This window comes from Arachis hypogaea, chromosome 2, assembly GCF_003086295.3.
Source record: "Arachis hypogaea cultivar Tifrunner chromosome 2, arahy.Tifrunner.gnm2.J5K5, whole genome shotgun sequence".
NCBI lineage: Eukaryota > Viridiplantae > Streptophyta > Magnoliopsida > Fabales > Fabaceae > Arachis > Arachis hypogaea.
The window spans coordinates 102,771,247-102,779,150 of NC_092037.1; the positions used below are offsets into that span (position 1 = coordinate 102,771,247).

At 32.8% G+C, this 7,904-nt stretch overlaps 1 long non-coding RNA gene across 1 annotated transcript; it reads left to right on the plus strand.

Annotated features, from left to right (window-relative positions):
* Positions 1 to 2,220, plus strand: LOC112760250 (uncharacterized). The gene is made up of 2 exons (XR_011867902.1): positions 1 to 1,032; positions 1,867 to 2,220. It is a non-coding gene; the product is annotated as an uncharacterized lncRNA (long non-coding RNA).
* Positions 2,221 to 7,904: the final 5,684 nt, after the last annotated feature.

The window sequence follows — 7,904 nt, forward strand, 5'->3', positions numbered from 1 at the left end:
ATCCTTCTCCTTCTTCTCGATCTCTCTCTCTAAGTCCACGTGCACCTCGCCGCCCATCCCCACCGTCACCCCCGCCGCCTCCTCCGCCTTCAGCCGCATCGCCAGCACCTCACCTACCGCCTCCGCCGCTTTCACGTCGCACGCTCTTCCCCATACAAACGCGCCCTTGATCGCATGCTCCACCGTCGACGCGCTCGCCACCACCCTTCCGTCGTGGTGGTTCCCCGCCACCACGTTCGCCGTCATGTGCTTCGCCGATGTGTATACCCTCAGCAAGTACCTTCCCAGCATCGTTAACATCCAAGAACCCAAATTCCATAGCTCCCAAATCGTATTTACTTTGGGCCTTAATTGGGCCATGGCCCAATATTAACTTTTGCAACACTTTGATTCCTGGGCCTGTGGCCCAAATAGTAAACTTTTCTACCACTATCTATTAAAAAAAAAAAAAAAACAGGTGGAGGTACTAGCTTGACTAGCTTCTAGATAGTGGGTCTGTGGGTGGGAATGGCATCAATTCCGGCGTCGCGTTGGGTGGTTCCGCCACGGTTACTTTCGCATTGGATCAATGCCATTGGCTCGTCTAAAACTAAAACAGCTTCTTATTCTTATTCTTATTCTGGAATAATCTCCGATTCCCATTCTCATTATTCTTATATCCCTGTTCCTATTCCACGACGTTGTTTTTCCGCCATGGCAACTCCACAAGACTCCGCTTCCACCAAAACTGAGAGGGTCGTTGTGAAGGGGAAGGTGCAGGGTGTCTTCTACAGGAACTGGACCATTGAGAACGCTACCCAGTTGGGCCTTAAAGGATGGGTCCGTAACCGCCGTGACGGCTCCGTCGAGGCCCTCTTCTCCGGCCCCTCAGACGCCGTCCAGGAGATGGAGCAAAGGTGCCGACGTGGCCCGCCTGATGCCATCGTCACCGGTTTCGAGGCTTTTCCTTCCACGGATGATCCTGGCAATGGCTTCGAACGCAAACCAACTGTTTGATGAAATGACTAAGACAGAAAAAAAAGGAAAAAAAATGTTAGTGTTTGCTGTTTGTTATTTTTGTTTACCACTTACCAGTGTAATTTCTGTTATGTACTAGTGCTTGTTATTATGAGCATTCCACACTGTTTTGTCCTCGTTGTGAGTAATTGCATACTCTATACCTGCCTTTTGGTTATGATAGATCATAGATGCTTGCTTCTTGGCTATGAATTATGTGATTATATAGCTTTGAATATTTTTTCATGGGAGTTAGCTGGTTAATGATTCTTATTTATTCAAAAAGTAGAAGTTTGTTTTGTTGATTCAATGCCTAAGAGTAGTTAGGATAGCGAAAATGCAATGCCACTTAAGATTGGAGGAACTAAAGAAGATCACCACATGTGTTCAATAGTCTCTGTTTCAAGGAATCCCCACTTGTGGTGTTTTCTTTTTTAACAATGCTATGATTACTATCAGAATTGAACAATAGATGGTGAGTGCCTTTGGAGAAAACAGTAGATGTGTAGCAACCATGCCGTAATTTGGTCTGTTAGTATTACAGGGATTGGTTTGTGGAAGGGTGAATGGCACAAGAAAAAGTTTATAAAAAAGAGGGTAATACTATGGTGAAGAGAGAAGTTGGGTGAAGTGTGAAGATTGTTTGTTTTACAATAGAAAAAAATAATAAAAGAATAAAAAAATCATGTTCAATGCACACTCCATTTAAAAATTTAGTTATGATCTTCACTCTTCACCAAAGAAGTTCCCTAAAATAGAAGCACAAGTATAGGACTAAGTAAGTAACTCATGCCATGCACTTAAGGTATTTTTTTGTTCTGTTATCAGAATAATGACTACATTTGAATTCTTAATTTAAACCGGAAGCAGGTTATGAGTTAGAGTTTTAGAGACAAATGAAGTGCTTGAAGAGTTCCCTCCCTTCTTGGCTCTTATATCATTGCAGCTGAAAACCATAATCCAGGAAAAGGCAAGAGAGTTACTGATATTTTGTAATGTTTCAAGTACTACTAGTGTTGTAATAATTTCTTCTTCGTTGTTTCTGCTATGATGTTCTAAATATGTACTAGTCTGGGACTGAAATGATTGTTTTTTATTTTTGTGTTCTCTTTGTCTTCCCCACTTTTAAATCAACACAATCATGTTATATATATATGGAGTTGTTGGGGGATATTAATTATTAATTATTAGATGGAACAGTGATCACATGCGAATTCTTTGTTACAGAGGTTTTCCTCTCTAGCCATATAGTCATTGGAAATAGATATTTAATAAGCCATTTTATATATTAGAGATAATCACAACATTTTGCCTAGCAGATTAACTAAACAAAAGGAGAATTATAAAAAAAGTCACTTACATCCAAAAGTTTGATATGGTTACAGTTCACTCCCTTACCTATCTGAGTATTAGTCCTAGAAAACTATTGTTACGTTTTGTCTATGACACGGTTTCTTTAGTTTATTCTCGATTAAATAGTCTACGTGAAATAAAATTGTACATGAAAATATCTGTGTGGCTGATCTTTTGTTAATAACATGTGATTATATTGTTAAGCTCTCTCTTTTGTTGTGTCCCTATCCCCTTTACCTTCTTTGCATTGAACACTCCCATTTTATTTAGTTTATGCATTGAACACTTTCTATTATTTAGATTATGCATTTAACTCTTAATCCTAGCTAAATGAACTCGATTTTAGAGTTCCATTTGGCATCACCATCATAAACTTGTGCTAAACAATGTTGATTAGGACGCTTGATGATTGAAGAAGCGGATTTAAACACAACCGCTGACCCTTGGAGTTCATAACTTAATATGTTGGCCCTGGTTGCTTTTGTGTTGTCACCCTAATCTATGTTTCGTCTCTTGCATTCAAATTGCAATACTGAATGGAAAGATGATACTTCAAGGGTATACAGCTACCTTAGTCACAAAAATGTGGGAAACAGTTAACACTAGCCGCTTATTAAAGTTCACATGTCACTGTCCCTTACATATACTTATCCACCAGCAATATATATTTATGATCTACCATACATTTTAGCTAGCATAGCCCATTATATATATATATTTTCTAGTGTTGCATTCACAATATCAGCAAAAAGATACTTTTCCAATTTATTGATATATTGACTAGAGCTTTGTCCACCTGATCATGGCAAAGACTAGTGTTTGTGGAAGATTGTTGAAGGGGGGCTTTGGAGGAATGTTGCTCATAATGAGGAAACTGAGGACTAGCTTAACACATTCAAAAGGGGTAAAACAAGGTCACTTTGTGGTGATTGCAACTCAAGGGTGGAAGCCAGAGAGGTTCTTCATCAAATTGAGCTATTTGGATCACCCTGAATTTGTGAAGTTGCTAGAGCAGGCTGAAGAAGAGTTTGGATTCTCTCAGGTGGGAGCATTGGAAATTCCTTGTGAGCCTGATGAGTTGAAGAGAATCATTAGAAGTAAACTAACAAAGCATTGAAATAATAAGGTTTATCACATTGTTAGTTATTGAGATTATGCAACAGGTACAAAGGTTTGTTAATGCAGTAGCAGGGCCTTTTTCTTGTTGTATATATAGGTGTTATTTGTCTACTTTCCCTTCTAATCATGGTATATATATATACCATAATTTGTATAATTTTAATGGTTCTCTGTCGCTTTCTAGTAATTCTGACCTGCTGATATAGTTCAATAAGTCCACATGTAGCAAGGATGGTCTGATGAGAAATAGAATGGCTAAGATATGTAGATTTAATTTTATATTGATTGAACTTTTATAGGAGTCACTAAGAGTGAGTTTGATTGGAAGGAATGGAACAATGAAGAGGAAAAGTAAGTTTAAAGAATTTATAAAAATTTTATGCAAAATAATGTGTTTGAATATTCTTTAGAAAAAAAATTGAAGCAATTTTGTCGAGGGACTTTGACTATTAACAAATAAAAATGAAGAATTTTAGTTTTCTCAAAGGAAAAGGAATTTCAATATTTTTTTTTTGGTAAATGTTATGATACCTTTGAGATTGTGTCTAACTTACTAAAAAAGACAAATAGATAATATTTAATAAATTTTAAATATTTTATTTTTTGTTTTAAATATTTTATTTTTTACCTTTAAAAACAAGTTAGGCAATTTAGGTACCATAGTAAAAGATATCATAGAACTCACCATTTTTTTTAATCTCATCTTAGAGACCGTACTTTTATTATTTTTTGTCATCACTCGATCAGTACAAATATTAACTTATATTTAACAAATAAATTTTACTAATTTATGTGTGTAAAATTTAAAAATATAAGTGCAAATCGTATTTATTTATGTGTTTAAATTTTAGTAAATATATGTGCAAATTAAATTTGTGTGTGTAAAATTCTTGTAAATATGAGCGCAAATTATTATTGACAAAAAATCATATTTGTTGGTCACATAATATTATTCAATAATAAAATTAATTACACATTTTATAAATAATTATAATTAAATATAATCTAACTATCTTTGTTCAAACAAAATATTTTAAAAATACAACTAATATAATTATCCCAATCAACTAAAAAAAATTTAAAAAGATCTCATCCACGCAGTAACACTAGTGACCAAATGGTATTTTTCGAAATCAAAGTGAATGGATTACAATTCATTTCTTAAGAAATATATTTATTCCCTTAATACCATGTAGTATGTTTTTCTCTCTTTCGAAACACAGCTCCATAAATTGAAAATAAACATAAAGAGCTAAAATATATTAAAGTTCTATAGTAGTAAGCACTAAGCACGACTACTATGTATATGCTGCATGCATATGAGAGGGGAAAAGAAAAAAAAATGTAGGTAGATTAATTTACTCCAAGGTTTTTTTTTGTTAAAAAAATGCTATATATTATTTAACACTTTATACATTCATATGCTTTGTCCCCAGGCCCCTATCATTCACATACGTCGCACTGTTGCATGGAATGATAGTTAACAATATATATAATACACCAAAAATACATTTAAGTATTTAACTATGAGCAGAAGAAAAAAGGGGACCATAAACACTTCCATCCATAGATTCAAAATCGATTCTTGACGTGGACATAATATTGAGGTTATAGATAGTTACCATTCCAATCACATTACAATGGAATATCGTCATATGTTTTAATAATTATTAGTCTTCAAATTGTGAACATATAAATATTTGTCGTTGCAATAACTGATATGAGTTTACTTGCAATTATACTTGCAATCTAATGCCTTTTACCATTCTTTGACTAGGATTTTGTTCTTAATTATAACTTCTAAGCATGGATTATAAATTTATAATCAAGGTTATAAAAGTCGAACAGGAATTTATAGAGCGAGAGATTTACAAATTTAAAGATTGAAATAATAAAATAATATATTTATATATAATATATATTTTTTAAAAAGTGATCTATTTATATTTTATTATTTTAAATTAGTTAATTATTAAAAAATTATATCGATTCAATTATCAATTAATTTTTTATTTTAACTAAATTAGTTTGATGACCAATTTTTGATAAATCTAATTGAACCAGCATGTTAATATATTAGAAAGTTTGAAAGAGCAGTTTTTGTCTACTAACGCTACGACGGATATTGATAGGGATACGGGACATGCTGACATGTGATGATATTTAGGTGTGTTCAAGTGTATTCAAAAAAGAATTTTTTATTTTTTTATTAAGATATGGTTGAACATAACAAACATGTGTGTCGAACGAGTGTCAATGAGTATCGTATCCAAAATATGTCCAACACGTAGATACGACAACTCAGTGTATAATTAGCTTGCAAATCTTGCAATCTCATACGTTGCACTTAGTTTAAATATAATAAGTAGTAGTTTTAATTGTTTGATGAAAGTTAATCAAAAGCTTGCATGCATTGCATGCATTGACGAGTCCTTTGATGACAACAAGTCATTTCAAAAGAAATCAAGATTTTCTTCGTCGTTTAGGCTAAAACATATTAACATAATCTAGCTAGCTATTAGAAACATTGATTTGAGAAGAGAAACCAAAAAATTGGATATTGTGTTAGTTAACCATATTATACAATAAAACAATATTTAAGAAAGTGACAACAGATTCTAGGCCCTCCCTTAAAGATAAGAGTTGCTTCTCGATTGGGAAGGAAGTAATTGACCTTTCAAAATAATAGCAATGAATAATCCATGGTTAGCTAAAACCACTTGCAACGTAGATATATATCCGCGTCTACTTTAATTTTCAGATGAGTAATATTAATTAGAGAGGCAATAACACAATATTATTTTATTTAATTTAATATTAATATAATAATTTTATGTATAATATTTAAAATGTAAAAATTCAGGTGTAATCAATTTCACGTAAAGTTGGTAGTTAAGAGACCTTAAATAATTTGACTAATTTGACTAAATTTTTATCTAACGATTTGAAGTTGATCTAACGATTTTCAGTTATCAACTTCAATGCACCTGAGTTTATATTTAAATTTATTTATTTATTTTTATAATAATTAAAAAATATAAAATAAAAAAATCATAGATTAAAAAAATAAGTTGTTTCCTTATGATTTTCGATGACTCCCAAACATTAATAGATACCAAAAAAAAAAAGAAATCACAATGGCTACAATCACATCCACGTCGGTGGCCACGGTGGCAAGCAAAATTCCCAAATAAGTTGAAGAAAAAACCCTAGAAAAATTGGAAGCCAGAAAAATTAGATACTGTTTTGAGATATTCCAACTATAAATACACAAACTTTTTTTCACGTAGAGATCACAATTGAGAAGTTTTTTCAAATTTTTTCACAAACATTTTTATTATTAGGAGAAAGATGATTAGGGCTTTTGTTGGGAGCATAATAAGAAAGGGTCTCTCAGTGTTGTTTGTAGCAATAAGGGGAAGTGGTAGTTCAGAAGAACATTTGATGTATTTCAATGATGAAGTTGATGATGAAACTGTGGAAGGGTATTTCACTGTTCTTGCCACAAAGGGCAAAGAAACAAGAAGGTTCAGTGTTGAGTTAGATTGCTTGACTGATCCTGCATTCTTGGGACTTCTTGATCAAGCTCAAGAAGAGTATGGCTTCAGACAGAAAGGAGCTATTTCTGTTCCTTGTAGGCCTCAAGAACTTCAGAAGATTCTAGATGATATGAAAGCATAGACTTCAATCATGAAGCTAAGCTTCATATATGTGCATCTTGTTAATTAATTAAGATAATCAACTACTAATACTACTACTATAGTTTAACAGTTGGCTAAGGATTATACCAATTACCAACAAGGATTACTTGCTCACTTTAATCTTTAGTCAATTGGTTGTTAAGTTTCTCTTGAAATCAATAAAACTATACTTGTGTATGCATGTGTTATTATTGCCTCAATAATTTTCCAATTTTATTTGTTTGTTCTGTGAATTAGAAGGTAGGCTAGTAATAATCATACTTTTTTTTTTTCAATTGAACCTTTAATTTGGCATCTCATCATTTTCATGTTTATTTTAGAAATTTGATTAATTTGTCCTAACTAGATCGATGAAGGTCCTATATGTTGATGAATCCTAATAAGTTCATAGTATCCCCGCATTAGTAGTAGTGTTTCATAAGCAGCTTTAATTTTTATATTTATTTTTTATTTAAAAAAATATTGTTGGTCATATAGGCCTGTTTTAATTTGTAATAGAAGAGTACGAGGAGGTTAACAAGTTTTGTAATTTATAGCTGTAAGGTCCCACGGTTTTACTTTTGACGATAGGGATGATAGCTAAAGCCTCCCACACTCACTCGTCAAAATGCGTCATGCTAAGAAAAGGTATCAACACTCTTATAAGGCATGTTTCGTTCTCTTCCCTAATCGATGTGGGACCTTACAATAGCCATTAATTAATTATTATTAATATTTTTAATAGTGTAAAATTAT